The sequence below is a fragment of the Eurosta solidaginis genome, chromosome 2 (genome assembly GCF_040869045.1).
Source record: "Eurosta solidaginis isolate ZX-2024a chromosome 2, ASM4086904v1, whole genome shotgun sequence".
NCBI classification, from domain to species: domain Eukaryota; kingdom Metazoa; phylum Arthropoda; class Insecta; order Diptera; family Tephritidae; genus Eurosta; species Eurosta solidaginis.
Genome location: NC_090320.1, coordinates 28,207,479 through 28,223,227, shown reverse-complemented (window position 1 = coordinate 28,223,227; position 15,749 = coordinate 28,207,479). Strand labels below are relative to the sequence as shown.

The 15,749-nt window shown below is 38.8% G+C and overlaps 1 non-coding gene across 1 annotated transcript; it reads left to right on the top strand.

Moving 5' to 3' along the window:
- The first annotated feature begins 15,450 nt into the window (after positions 1-15,450).
- TRNAR-UCU (transfer RNA arginine (anticodon UCU)) lies at positions 15,451-15,524 on the top strand. The gene has a single exon. It is a non-coding gene; the product is annotated as a tRNA-Arg (tRNA).
- Positions 15,525-15,749: the final 225 nt, after the last annotated feature.

Sequence of the window (15,749 nt, the reverse complement as noted above, 5' to 3'; positions counted from 1 at the left end):
GAACGGGCTAAATAAACTCAGCTCGTCAGCCTGATAATTTAGGTATAAATATTGGTGGGTATCTTCTTTATGGACTTGCATGAAAGCTATACAAATTTTTGGTAGGACCATCCATAAAATAGCGATTTTACGTTAGACAAAGTAAACAGAAATGAGCTCTTAACATACTGAATTGTTATAGACAAGCCTTCACATATACAAAACCAAAAATGTACTAAGAGGAAGCCATAGTTGTATATATCTCGATACTTAAGAAGTGGCAATAGTTCCACTGGATGAGCAGTAGAAGCATCGAGTCTGGTTAGGTCAAGTAGCGACAGCATAATTAAAGCAGAATCAATGAGAGCTATTCAAATGGCATTAACTGAATTCTAATGAGAGTTAAAAATACGGTACGTAACATGTTTTGATCGTACTTAGTACAATAGAGCCATAAGAACTCCGGGCTCTGTTACATTTCACCAAATTAACATTTAAGTGAGCTCATAGATCAAAACCAAATTATACCTTAAATATTTATATAACTTGCACCTATTGAAAAGCGGCAAATGAATACCGTGAGTTTGTTCACTCAAGTAATGGATACCTCACATTAGGTTAATCCAACATGATAAACGTACCCACTTAAATCTCCTACTATAGATCAATAGTTAATACGCAGCGCATGACAGCTTCTACTTTTATGTGTCGTCTACCCAGAAGAGGTGTCGCAATAACCAATACGAAAATAAATAAATAACTATTAAAATTTTAATGGGCATCTGTTCACCCCCGCCTTCGAAGGCAGATATGTACTATATCACGTCACATTAAATTAACACTTACACAAACGTCATGACCCTGCAGCAAAACAATTCATACCAGCGCACAGTGTTCCATCTTCAAATTTGAGACGACAAAAATGGTTTTTTAATATTCCTTTTTTTTAATCTGGCTACTCCATTACAAAAAAGAGTGTCAAGATATATCAGAAAAAGCATATCTGCGACTAGTTTTTGTTTATATATTTCTAGCGGTATTGCGAATGGGAGGAAAAATAAACAAACAAAAACACACTTAGTGCGAACGCAACTAGTGCAATTTTTAGTAGTCCATAGCTATGAAAGTAATAAACATATTTTAAACATTTTTTCAGTGGAGATAACTTAATATATTCTCTGGTTAAACTTTTTATATTTTTGTGTTTTGAGTTAAGGTAACTGTTTACAGATGAAAAACGCAATGCATGTTCTTGCAAGTGATTCCTAATAAAATATAATTTTCAGCGGTTCTGATCTTTTGACTCCACCAACATTCACCTCAACAAGGAACATATATATAACGTACATATATTTCTTTTTAAAAATAAGAAATAAAACTCTGCACATACTTGCACTTTTGTGAGAAAATTAAAATTTAATATGAGCGACTCTAAAATATCGCATAGAATTTTTTTTGATATATGGTTATCTAACCTTAAACAAGATAGCTGCGAGAAAATATGTAACTTTATAACCATGAATTTTAGTAGCGGATCAACAACAACTATAGATTTTGATAGATTTGAACTTTTTTCCTCCCGTATATGTTCAAAATTTGAAGGAAAATGGGCAAAAGCGTATAGAGTAAAACCTCGCTTCTTGCATGATAATGATAAATGGCTTTCAGTTACAATCTACATTTCTTCATTTACAAATATTGCTGTGAAGGAAAGCCAGCCCAGAGGTCGACCTGCAATAAGCTTCGATGATTGCAGTCAAAGAAGTAAAGAAAGAAAAGTTAAGAAACTTACAGGAAACATTGACAAAAGTCAATTACTTTTAGCAGCTGAAATGCAAATGCGCTCGTCCGGGAAGAGAAGCTCAGCAGGAATAGTAAAAGAGCTTGCTTTCGCATCTCCAGAAAGGGGAAATGCTATTAAAAAGTTAAGAACAGCGAGCAATAAAATTGAGACTCTTTCTCCTGATGAGGCGTTAGCGATGATTTTGGATTTAGATTTATACATAAACAAATATCGGTTGCTTAAGCAATATACCAAGCATATATGCCCTAATTTATTTCCCTCATATGAGCGTGTTTGGGCTGCAAAACAGTTGTGCGGTACCATTCGCTGAAATAAATTTACAGTCGTTGATAGATCACACGATAATAAGGTTGTGTGCTTCATGTAATGATGTTTTAGAAGCGAACCTAGACTCATGTACCGGCAATGAGTTGCAAATTTTATTTAAATGGGGATGCGATGATGCAAATCAAAGCCTTTATAAGTAAAATTGGTCAGACGAGCGTAATAGTGATGAAAACTTATTTAGCATATACCATGTTCCGACTTAAATGTATGTGAACAATTTTAAAGGAGAGAAGTTGATACTGTACCAAAATCCTGCTCCGAACTCATCTCGACATTGTCGTCCTATTAAAATAATGTTTGCTAAGGAAACCACTGACTTAATTAAAATGGAGGTAAAATATATCAAGGAGCAAATAGCAGAACTCCCCCCAACAAAAGTAAACGTGCTGGTTGATGACGTCCAACGTCCTAGTATATATGTCCACCCAAAAGTAATTTTATGCATGATTGATGGAAAGGTATGCACAGCCCTTTCCAATTATAATTCGTCCCAAGTATGTTATTTGTGTGGGGCAAAACCAACGGAAAGGAACAATACTTCAATTTTATCAAAAAACAAGTAAGGACGGGACTGTCTTCGGCTGTGCCGAAGACTTCATACCTTTCATAAATGGGGCTGAACAATAATTTTATCCCATTCGTAATCTCCGAATAATCGGATGTATAAGATAAGAAATATATAGTGAACAGATCTACATACCTAAACGATTTTTAAGATAAATATAAAATAAAAAATAGGTAGGTAATCTGTGTGAGGATGCAAAGTTTCAGGTTTTTTGTGGTCTGCGTGTAAAAACTATGACCACGAATCACGTATTTCAACAATATATGACGTAAACGTAACTATTTGATGAAATTTTATGAATTTTGAAGCTTCTAGACGTAAAAAAGGGGCAAAAATTACAGTTTATATGGGGTATTTAATATATATACCACCGATCTCTATGATTTTTTCAGACAAAAATATATGTTATATACGTAAGCATTTGGTGAAATTTGAAGCTTCTAGCTGTTAAAATGGGGCCGAAATTGCAAAAAAAAAATATATATATATATACTATATATATATACTATATATACCATCATATATATATTATATATATCACCGATCTCTATGATTTTTTGACACAGCAATATATACTATATACGTAAGCATTCGGTGAAATTTGAGGCTTCTAGCTGTTAAAATGGGGCTAAAATTGCGAAAATATATATATACTATATATACCACCATATATATACTATATATACCACCGATCTGTATGATTTTTTCAGACAGCAATATATGCTATATACGTAAGCATTGGTTGAAATTTGAAGCCTCTAGCTCTTAAAATAGGGCAGCAATTACGAAAATTTTCTTATCTGAACAATCGGTTGTGGTGGATATATACTATATATACAACCGATCTCATCAATTTTTTCAGGCAACAATATGTGCAGTATACGAAATTATATGGTGAAGTTTGAAGCTTCAATCTGTTAAATTGAGTAAGATATTACAAAAATCCTCTTTTTCTGAAAAATCGGTTGTATGGAGGATATATGCTATAGTGGTCCGATCCGGCCGGTTCCGACAAATGTCTAATCGGACACCCAAATACACCCGCTCACCAAATTTTATCAAGATATCTCAAAAAATGGCGGCCACCGTGGTGTGATGGTAGCGTGCTCCGCCTATCACACCGTATGCCCTGGGTTCAACTCCCGGGCAAAGCAACATCAAAATTTTCGAAATAAGATTTTTCAATTAGAAGAAAATTTTTCTAAGCGGGGTCGCCCCTCGGCAGTGTCTGGCAAGCGCTCCGATTGTATTTCTGCCATGAAAAGCTCTCAGTGAAAACTCATCTGCCTTGCAGATGCCGTTCGGAGTCGGCATAAAACATGTAGGTCCCGTCCGGCCAATTTGTAGGGAAAAATCAAGAGGAGCATGACGCAAATTGGAAGAGAAGCTTGGCCTTAGATCTCGTCGGAGGTTATCGCGCCTTACATATATATATATATATCTCAAAAATTGAGGGACTAGTTTGCATACAAACAGACAGACGGACAGACGGACATGGCTAAATCAACTCAGCTCTTCAACCTGATTATTTCGGTATACTTAATGGTGGGTCTATCTATTTTCCTTTAAGGACTTACCATTTTGTGTTCGTGAAGAAATTAATATACCATTTCATTTTCATGAAAGGTATAAAAACCTTGATCCTCAACTTTTAGAATTTGGCTTGTCGCCGTTACACTCGTGGATAAGATTTATGGAATGTTTGTTGCATATAGCTTATAGGTTGGAAATTAAATCATGGCAAGTTCGGCGATCATAAAATAAATGCAAGATACAGCGGAGAAAAACTATTATTCAGGAGAAATTTAGATCGGAAATGGGGTTATTAGTAGATATGCCAAAGCAATCATGTGGAAATACAAATAACGGCAATACCGTTGGACGTTTTTTAGAAATTCAGAAAAGTCAGCAGAAATAACCGGAATAAATTTGGAGCTGTTGCAACGATTTCATGTGATACTAGAATGCTTAGCGTCGGGATATTCCTTTGATGTAGAGGCGTTTGACCTTGATGCGTCTGAAACTATGGACCTATATTTAAAAATTTTCACCACGAGAATGATATGTGAAAAATTAATAATTTTATATCCGTTAGTTTTCAAGTTATGATTTTTGTCATCCTAATTTCGAATTTCGTACACTGTGCAGCGACGAAATGTCTCTTGACCCTAAACGGTCAAGTTGGAAAACAAAAACAAGAATAGAAAAAAATAAAAATATTACAAAAGCGCTGTTTTTATTTAAAAATTTTATTTGAGTTTACATTATGAATGTTATGCGAGCGAGTAAGCAAACCAATGGCATTTAAACGATTTATGATTTAGTGAAGGAACAAAAATACTTGTGGGTAAAGCGCGCTCACACATCATCAATAAATGCATGGGCGTACCCAGACTAAGTACAGGGGGGAGCAAAACTAAATGTTTCATAATTACTTTTTGTGGTAGTAAGTTTGGCTAGATACTATGGCAGACTTGCGGGTAAGGCTAGAATCCTGCTGGTATCATTTCTAAAGAGCGTTGATCCTACTCCTTAGCAAGTTTAGGTGAGTGCATGGCCTACATGAAAGTCTGAATATGACCAACTTTAAATTTGTAGTAATTCATACGAGTGCTAATGGCAAACGAGTTGAAGTACTACTGTTTCAAGATAGCTAAGGCCGCTCAACTTGATAGAAAGTGATGAAAAGATGGTACATAAATTATAGGAGCCTCCTCTGATACCCTCATTAAAATCACGATCAAGATAGACTTCCTCCCATTTTGTATACTTCGGAAGCTCTGTTGACCGTTTGTCTAAAGAAGGAATTTGCTATCTTATAAAAAGCTAAAACGGCTCAGTGTATCGCGATCCATATTCCTAAGCGAAGTTAGAAAGAAAAAATAAATATATGAATGGCGCGATAACCTCTGAAGAGATTTTAGGCCCATTTTCTCTTCCAATTTGCGCCGTGCTCCTTTTAATTTTTCCTACTAATTGGTGGGACGGAACCTACTCCTCATATGCCGACTCCGAACAGCATCTGCAAAGCAGATGAGTTTGCCAAACACTGCCGAAGAGCGACTCCACTTAGAAAAATTTTCTTCTAATTGAAAAAACTTGGTGTGGTAAGCGGAGCACGCTACCATCACACCACGGCGACCGCACAGGGGTCTTTTTGTAACAGTCAATCAACGATACGATTCCATTCCTGCAGCAGCCTATTTGTATTTGATAACAGAAATGTGAAGTTAAATGTCATTACAGCTGGAGGAAGCTACCGAACTGTCCAAAGATCGCACGCATAAATGCCACGGCATATCTGCAGAACATCATTTAGACAATAAGGCGGAAATACTCGCTATAATAGAGAGAAACAAAATGCTTAAATTTCCAGGAACCTAGGCATCCCACAGACAGTTTATTGATGCCGCACCGCCTCCCAACGAAATAACAGGATATCTCCGCAAGCACTATTAAGAGATACGGCACACAAGAGCTCAATCGTTAAGCAATCGTGAGCATAAAAACGCCCTTAGCCTCATGCGCAAAGCATCACAAGTTTCCTTGGACTTCCGTTACAGCATATCGTTCAGAATTTGTACGTGATCGCAGCTATTGGATGGTGGAAAGCACTGCTACAAGAAGACGAAGAAGAAGAAGATAGCAGCAATACTGTCGCATTATACAACTCATTCATCAGATAGTTTAAAACTATGCCTGTATAGAGAGATAACTTCGGGATCTTTTCTTCGACTTATGAAGGAGAAAAGTGCTAAAACCTCCTTAAAGATGTGTTTCGAATCCTCCTCATTTATCACTGGGAAGTGCTCAGAACGACAACGAATACATTCTGAGGGGGGTTTCTAGTCCTCTTCATGATACTAATCAGAAGGTCTACGAAGTATAACGAACACAGTCGCCGAAAAACTATCCCCTGCAGTCTGAAAATGGAGGAAAAGTGTGAAGGAAATTCGCCGTGCTATTATCTTGCTCCAGAGAAGAGGAACACGTTAGTCTTGTACTATAAATCTTGTACTATACCACGGAGTACACGGTGATCAAAAGCAGAGTCAATTCAAATATCGAAATTCCTGCTCTCAAGTGACTCATCATTATAATGCTTTAAATATGACATTGAAAGCCTATTCACCAAACCCACCCCTTTTTGTTGTTGCCTTAACGATAGAGACACTCACCGAAGGTTTTGGGGAGTGTTATCGATGTTAATGGTCCTTTGTCGGATATAGATCCGGTACGTTCCTGTAATAAACACCATTGAGGTACTAGCCCGATCATCTCGGCAACGATAAATATGACCACATTAAAGCTTCTAGGCCATCTCCATCCCTACTTCGACTTGTGGGACCAGAGCCCCGCCTGCTAATTATGTGTGTGATCATATATATTATTCCTAATTGCTGTTTTTATGTACGGGTCGCTTTTTCGCTCTTTTTTGGAACCCAAATCTATAAATAAAGTTTTGGTTGTAAAGATGGAGATTCGGGCTATTAGCGAGCTTCGAGCAATTTGTAGTGCTTTTGTTTAGCTATATTTTATTAAAATAATTTGTTAAAAATAAACGATTTTGAGCACACAAAGAACTCTATTTGTACTATGGCACTATTGTGAATATTTGCACTGCATTACCGGCAGTTGCTACCATACGCTAGATGGCAGCGCAAGCTGTAAGTTTTAATTGATTGATAGAACAGCTGATTTCTGTTGATATTTGATAATAGATTTTTATATTGGTTGCGCAATATGCACACGGGTCCGGCTCATACTTTCATATTTGTAACAGGATTCCACTCGCATAGGTGTGGTTGAGAATAGGGTTGCAGAAGCTCTGAAGTTATAAAGCTTTGTATTGCGCTTGTGCACCCCTTGTTGTTTGTCAAACCAACCGACCATTGGTTAGTTGCATCGAGTAGTGTTTTCTGTCTTAGACCCGTCTTTATATAAAGTTCGCACCGTTGTCTTCAAGAGAGTTTCTATAACTCATTTTCTTCGTTTAATCAGCATACGTTTTTTCAAAAAATATTCATGACATAACTTTGTATTCACGGTAGCAGAAATGCATGAGAATCCCAGATCGAAAATGATCAAAAACAACTTGTATGTCGATCCCGGAGATTTCATAACTCGATCAGCAATATATATTTGCCTACGTAACTAATGGATATACGCTTAGCATTGGATTTGGGGAAGGTCCAGTGAAACAATTGAGATGAGGGTCCGCCAAATACGAACTATAGAAGACGGAAATAATATATGATATAAGCCAAATTTAAAGATTTAGCCCGACAGAAACGGACGGAACTCTGAGTTTAACCCCTCCTCATAGCAGTCTACAACGCGCTGTGCAACGCAAGTTTTGTTTCTCAGCGACAACTGATTCAAAGCCACTGGATGCACTCAAATTTTCGCTGCTTTCTTACAACGCCCCGCTATCACATTTTTCCACCACCTGCCTCTGAAGTCATGCGTTTCTCATAAAAAAATTTCAATATTTTAATTCATAATTCTTAATGGATATTTTCATTGACTTTTCAGAGCTCTGTTTCACCCGTGTATGTGTGTATGTGTGATGTGCGTGTGTGTGATGCTTGACATGCTAAAAATTAGAAGGTTTGTGCCGGGGTACACATGATATGGATCGTTATGATTTTTTGGCCCTTAAGGCAAGCGAAGTTACAGCTGTTCCAGCCACCAATGCAGTCGTTAAGGCTATTACACGCTACCATCCATGCGAGTGAGGGTGATTGCAAGGGTGCCTTACATACATACATGCTGCCATCCATCCACCAGGTAAATGAGTAGGTACCTACTCAAGGCACATTAAAATCAAGTTCGAACAATTTATGATGGTCATCAGGAATTTACGATTTACAGGCACATTGCAGAGATAGGGAATCAAACACATACATATAGACACATGTGGATCTATCAGCCGCATAGCTAGCCTTTACGCCACATATTTTGTTGTTGGTATTGGCTGCCAATATGACTGGCTAATGCCATCAAGCCGAAAAGGGTCATAAAATGTCGAACGTTTTAAAAGTCGAAATAAAACCAATTGTAAATAGCTAACAACAACAACAACAACAGTAAGCACATTGCCATACACAAGAAGAAGAAAAAAATGCAGCAACAAAGAAACTACAAAATATCGACAGAAAATCAAGTAGGAGATAAATAAGTAAGGGCTGTATAGTGTACGTCTGGAATGAGAGCTTCCTTCCTTTGATGAAAGGTACAAAACCACTTCTCAAGTGTAAAAGTTCCCACAAAACCGTTCAAAGAAGCTTGCTCTGGCAGCGCTCCCAGAAATCTTTGGCCATCCTTACGGAACCACGTTTCATAAGCTGTTATCAGTTATTAGAAAACAGGGCTGATTGAAGTTTCTCATGGAAATGAATGTCACGCCTATTAGATCAGGCCGACCCCCTCTAAACCCGTGGAAACAGGTTTAAGGAGTTTTGCCAAATCGAACAGACAAAGCCGCGAAGCTGCCAAAGACTGTAAGACTAAATTCCTAAAATCCTTCTTGCTGAAATTTCTTGAAATGTATTAAGCATCCAGATACGATCAATCCTTAAGGGGGCCATCCATAAATGACGTGATGCAACTAGGGGGAAGGAGAGGTTTAAGTTCAGCGTCACGATTTGGAGGCGGGGTATGAGCAAGCATGCTGGTGCTCACGCAGCGGGGAAGAGGATCGAAAAGCAGCAAAATTCGCGTCACGAAATTTATGGATATCATAGGATCACATCTATTGAAGACGTCATTTTGTAATTCTCAAACCCTTCTGTAATTTCAGACTTGTAACCCCAGCGGGTTAGGTGGTTAGAATATACCCGCGGTAGGTATGCCTGTCGTAAGAGGCGATTAAATACCAAATAGATTCAAGGGGTTGTGTAGCACAACCGTTCCGGTTGCCAGCGCAATATAAGCTTCTCCAAACCCAACTGTCAACCTCACCTATTCGTGGCGAATTCTGTTTCATTAAAAGCCGAAGCTGGAGCAACCCCGAACTCCACATGGATGTAGGGGGTGGAAGGGCGGAATGACCTAGAAGGTCGCATGTGGTCATAACAAATCGTTCCCGAGATGGTCGGGCTTGATACCGGAACGTACCGGATCTGCATCCAGCAAAAGACCATCAACATCGATAACACTCCCCAAGGCCTTCGGAGAGTGTCCTTATCGCTACAACAACAACAACAACAACAACAACAACAACGCCATTATGTATTTGGCACAAGACCCTAGCTAAGAAGAAACTTTTATTCATAAGCTCTTAAGCATCGTAAAGAGATCACAATTCTACAAACAATTCAGGGCAGCAGTATTCGTGTAGTATTAGGTCACAACGCAGAACTAACTGTCAATTTCAGTGAAAAATTCGAAATCTTGCAAAGTCTTTCGACCTACTCTCAGTGGCGCTTTGATCATCGCGTTCTGTTAGGGGTCAGTAGCTCGACAACGAAATAAAGAGCAGACATAATTGGGATCTCCCAAATATTGCATTTTGCCTTCATCAAACCCTGAAAATACCTAGGAGAAGTATCCAAGATCGAACTGGCTTGCTGCAAGTATATGTAGAGTCTCTAAGGAACGCTCATTCTTAGACTGCTCATGATTAGGTTGCAGTGTCATAGTTGTGGTTCCCTATCCAGTCCCGGAGTATCTCTAAACAATAATAACAGAAATGAAGGAGGCAGTTATATCTAGGAAACTTTCTTTTTTGTGTTTGCGGGTTTGGATGGAAAATGCACTGCCGTTGTAGCAACCGTGTGCTTACAGCGATTCTTCTTCCGGGGGGTGTTTTTTCCCACAGTTCGGAGACGTACAGTAACGTGAATAGGATGATGTTCATCAGCAGCTCCCTTTTGTTTCCATTTAGTCCTCCGAAGTTTGCCGTCAACCTGTTCAATAAGGATACCTGTTTAGATGCCTTCCCAGTTGCATGTTCCTTGTTGTTATAATTAATCCAGACCAGGTTTCAAGGCCAACTTCCAGCGTATCAGAAGTATCAACTCTGTCTTTTCTGCTGTCAACTGTAGCCCGCTCAAGTATAGCCACTTCTTTACACGTGTCATGACCTAATTGAGCTTTATGCGTGCTTCTTCCAATCCGACTAAGAATGAATGCAATATTTCACCCTAGCTGACGTTGCCCAAGTGTGGACCGAGAATTGATCCCTGTCCCTGCGCTGTTCCGCATATGTCTTTCATGGTCCGCGGATGCGATCTTCGAGATAGTTTCGTATGGAAACTTAAGTAACATATATCAGGCAATATCCTAACACAACAACAAATAATGAAGTGCTCATATAACGGAAGAAAATATAACATAGTAAAGCATAATATAAATAGAAGCACAACAAAACATAAAGCAGAAAATAACATAACGTAACATAGCTTCTGAGTTAACATAAGAAAGCACATCATATTTATATTACAGAAAAAGAAAATTAAATATAGCATAACATAACATAAAAAGCAACACAAGACACAGCATAAAGTATAAGCAAATCTTTATATACACGTAGCCTGCAATTTTGCATTTAACATAGCCGAACATAACATAGCACAACGTGGCATAACCTAACGTGACATGTTTTGAAATATCATAGCTTACATTTGCACATATTATAACAAAACATAGTATTGCATAATAAAACATTATGTGGCATTGTAAAACCAAACATAGCATTGCACAACATAACATGTTGCAACATAAAATAACATAACCTAAAATAAAATAATGAAAATAGTATAATAGAATTATAATAACATAAAATTTGGCATAGCATAACATAGTGTAACATAACATAGCATACTACAGCAATAATATTTTTTATAAATCGGCTTCTTCCATCATTTCCATTTCATGAAAGGTATAAAATTGTAAAGAGAAAACAACAACACGCTGTGCATATTGGAATCGGGCAACAAAAATGTTTAACTGTATAATGTCATGCTGTGCAAAAGGTGTGCATGACGGGCCGTATCATGGCAGTGGCCTTACTATGTAGAGCTGCTGCCGCTACAGACTTAACGTCGACTGCTCCATCAGCAATGCAGTAAACAGCGCGAGGATACCAAGTGAGCTCGTAAAACCATTTGAACGGACTATCGACTATGCAGACAAACTGACTGCTATCCTGAATGAAATGGCTAGGTGCTTGAGGTCTCTCGGACGTAGCTGGTGTGTAATTTTTACAAATAGCAAAGCGGTACAGGTACACGTGAGACCGATTCGCAGCGGAGCAAAGTGCGGATGGACTATTGGACGCGATTCATCGTGAAAAAATTTAATTTTAATATCACGAATTTTTTCTTCTTTTTTTTTTTTGTTTTTTTTTTTGACGTAGCATTTACAATATTTCTTCATTTTTTTTTTCTCCCCATAAAATTTTCATTGCGTGTGTTCCTAAATCCAGCTAATTGGCTATTAATTTATGTTTACCTTCAGTCAATGCTACTTACAGCACCCACACTCGGTACTTAGCTGGCCGCAGTGTTAGCCCTGTTGCTAGGCAGAATTTCAAGCGTTGCTCGGCAACTTGGCATTGCGTACCTCTGCTGCTTTAGAAATCTTTCAACTAAACTCGTATGGCATACCGCAATTTGCGGCTAATATAAGTAGCCTTAAGTAGCATTGAGTATAAAGCGTTGGCAATGCCACCCACTCCCACACCAAGGGAAATAGGTAGCGAAGGCAAAAGCTTTGAAGTGTTGTGCAATCCATTAGGAAGAACTTGAAAAAGGTTCGATAAGAGATCGATAAGACTAAGTGTTTCGTTATTTTACACTCTCAAGTTGGAAACTCTTGGTGTCCTTTAGGGTTGCCTGTAAATCTTTTAAGGTCAAGTTTTGAAATTGATAGACAGCCTTTATCGCTACTACTACAGGAACAACAATATCTTCTTCTTCTTGTAACACTGCTTCGTCCCATCCAACAGGTGAAATCACAATCATCGATGTCCTCTAACGTAAGTCCAAAGAAACTTGAAGTTTGAATAGGGTTGGCCAAAGAGACATGGATATTAGAGGCGTTGCCATTTAAAAATGTAGTTGCTGTCATGTGGGGACATATTTCATGCAGGATATACAATGCCTATATCGCGTGGATTCTGAATAAAAAATAAAAAAAAATAAATGTACGCGCGATAACCTCCGAAGAGATCTAAGGCCGACCTTCCCTTCCAATTTGCGTCGTGCTCCTCTTGATTTTCCCTACAAATTGGCCGGACGGAACCTACATATTTTATACCGACTCTGAACGGCATCTGAAAGGCAGATGAGTTTTCGCTGAGAGCTTTTCATGGCTGAAATACACCCAGAGCGCTTGCCAAACACTGCCAAGGGGCGACCCCGCTTAGAAAAATTTTCTTCTAATTGAAAAACCTTATTTCTAAAATTTTGATGTTGCTTTGTCAGGGGTGTGAACCCAGGGCATACGGTGTGGTAGGCGGTAGGCGGTAAGAGTTTAAACCATTACCGTGTCCAGATCTAAGTTGTGCCAAAGTAACGCGTGTTCCCTTAGAAAGTCTGCTCTCCTCTATTGCGACTTTCGGGTATGGGACACTTATCGGCACAGAACTTTACCGACTAATATTGGACGACTCTGGGGCCTGTTAATGCTCATCTGGTTCAAACTTCTGATTTCTTGTGCTCTGGATTTCTTCATAGTGCTCCTAATTTCTCTGGGAGGCGAAGCCACTTCAAACAGATGTCTGTTAAGATTCCCAGATTTTTGAGTATTTAAAAGAAACTGTTCAGCACTTCGTTCCTCTGCTTTATCGGGAGTATTCCTCCATTTCCTTTCCTTACTGTGTAGATGATCTTCTGCTTCCTCCAGGGTGTTTCTTTTAAGCTCGGCGACCATAGCGAAGACACGTAGCACACAAGCGGCTGGCCAGTTGTTTTATTTGTGGCATGAGCGTCTATTCGTCTTTGGACCAAGTGTTGACATCGGTAGATTTGAGGATTTTATTACGGCTTTGAACTTAAGTTTATATCTCGAATGCTTACTCGCTAGAATGCAGGTCAGTCGATAGCGTAAAGCCATCGACATGGATGTTCAATATTGCCGACAGGGAACAATGGTAACTCTTTCGCGCGGGGAAGGAAGCTTCGATCCGCAAAATTTTAACAAAAATGGTAATAGAGCACCACCAAGCCAGCACACTTTGACGACGACAAGCAATCCTATTTTAGGCTATCTCTGAAAAATATATTCACCTGTGTTGTGTTGCTTATTACGTCGGTGACTTCTGTAAAGTATAATCAAGTTGTATAACTAAACACTTTTACATCGAAACTCTGAGTTTCTGTGCTCTTTAATCAATCTCAAGTTTAACTAAGCTATCAAAATATGGTTCTGGTTCCGGTGCCGCCCGAACACCAAAGATCCGAGCGTCATTTTGATACACTTTTCTCCTGGAACCACTTTCTGCTGTTTTAGTATGGCTAGCCGATACTCCGTTCGAACCATTTGCTGCGTACAATGAATCTGCTCATATCTTTTACATAGCATTTTGCTACTACCTTCGTTTCTGGCAGTATAGACCTGTTCATAGTTAGAAATCGAATGTGTGCTGGAGCTGGGCATTCACACAGGTAGCGCGGAACTGTTCCTTTATTGCCATCTTCGTCGCAGCTCCTGCAAATGCTGTTAAAAGGGATATTCTTTCTTTCAGCTTGCAGGCCAAGTGACCAGTGCACCGTGATTGTGGCAGTGATCATAAAGATTAATTTGCTTGACCTGTTTAGTAGGTCCTCTGTCCTTTACGTGGTTATCTTGCAGGTGTCCGAGAAGTGCCAACTGGAGACTGCTAACTCCTTGATGCTGCTATGTATGTTTCTTTTGATTGATGTATATGGATGATGCATAACGACCGCCTCCGTAGCCTTCATCAGAATCCCTGTCCTTGCAAGTTCGTCCGCCTTCTCCTTACCCTCGATATTCATGTGACCAGGTACTCATATTATTGTTATATTTGCGAAGTTAGCTGCGGCTTGAAACGACCTCTTGCAGCTGCTGACTGACTAAGGCGTAATGATGAGAGCGATAGGCTTTAAGAGCGCTGCTTGGCTAATTGAGTAAGTGCAGAAGTCACTCCGTCCCACCGAGTCGCCTGACACGAATGTACAAGCCCTCTCTATACCCAGAATTTTAGTGTGGATTATACAAGCCAAATTGGGTAGACGGGCTAACAGCGAGACCTTAAGATATTCACAGAAGGCACGCGCTTCCACACCGCAGTCCATTTTGAAACCGTTGGTGTTGGGTGAATTTGCATTTTTCCATTGAATCCACTCGCCCCTTCAGCCCCCTCTTGAGGGGAACTTAACGATGGTTTTAGAAACCCTCTGTATTCTAAACTTCGTTTTCGAGGGACGAATACACGTTTCGAATTTCCCGAAAGAGCTTAAATTTTTAAAAACTTGAAAGTTTTCTTAAAAAGCTTCATGGATCAGAGCTTTTATCTAGCAAACTTTAACTTGCTGAAATTATTTTATATTGCATTTTTAATTGCTAATGCGCATAATAATGCTTCTAAAAAATTATTGTAAAACGCTTGTTTAAATAATTCATAACATCTCATGTTTATTTGTTCATATATGTATGTATGTACATACCCTCAAACCACCTACAGAAACAGCTGCAATTTTGGGTAAACGCTTTAGTTCTAAAATAGTAGTAAACTGCTTCTAATAACAATTTTCAATATAATTTTTTTTTTGTTCACATGTATGGCTCAGGTTAATGTATTTCAAGCGGCCCTTTGGTGCAGTGGATAGCACATTGGACTTCTAATCCAAAGGTCGCGGGTTCGATCCCCGCAAGGGCTCAATTGGTAAGCGAGAGCTTCCACAGGTTTTTTTAATTTTTTATTTTTTTACATACATACATACATATGTACATTTTTCATTTAGCGTGATAGATTCGAAAAATATTTTAAATTTTTAAACCCTATAAGAAAGTTTTAAACCGTACAGATAACTTAGTGCCGCTAGTTCAGAGGACATTTGATCTTCACTGCAATATTGGGCTCATTATTAAAGTCCCAAATAGAGT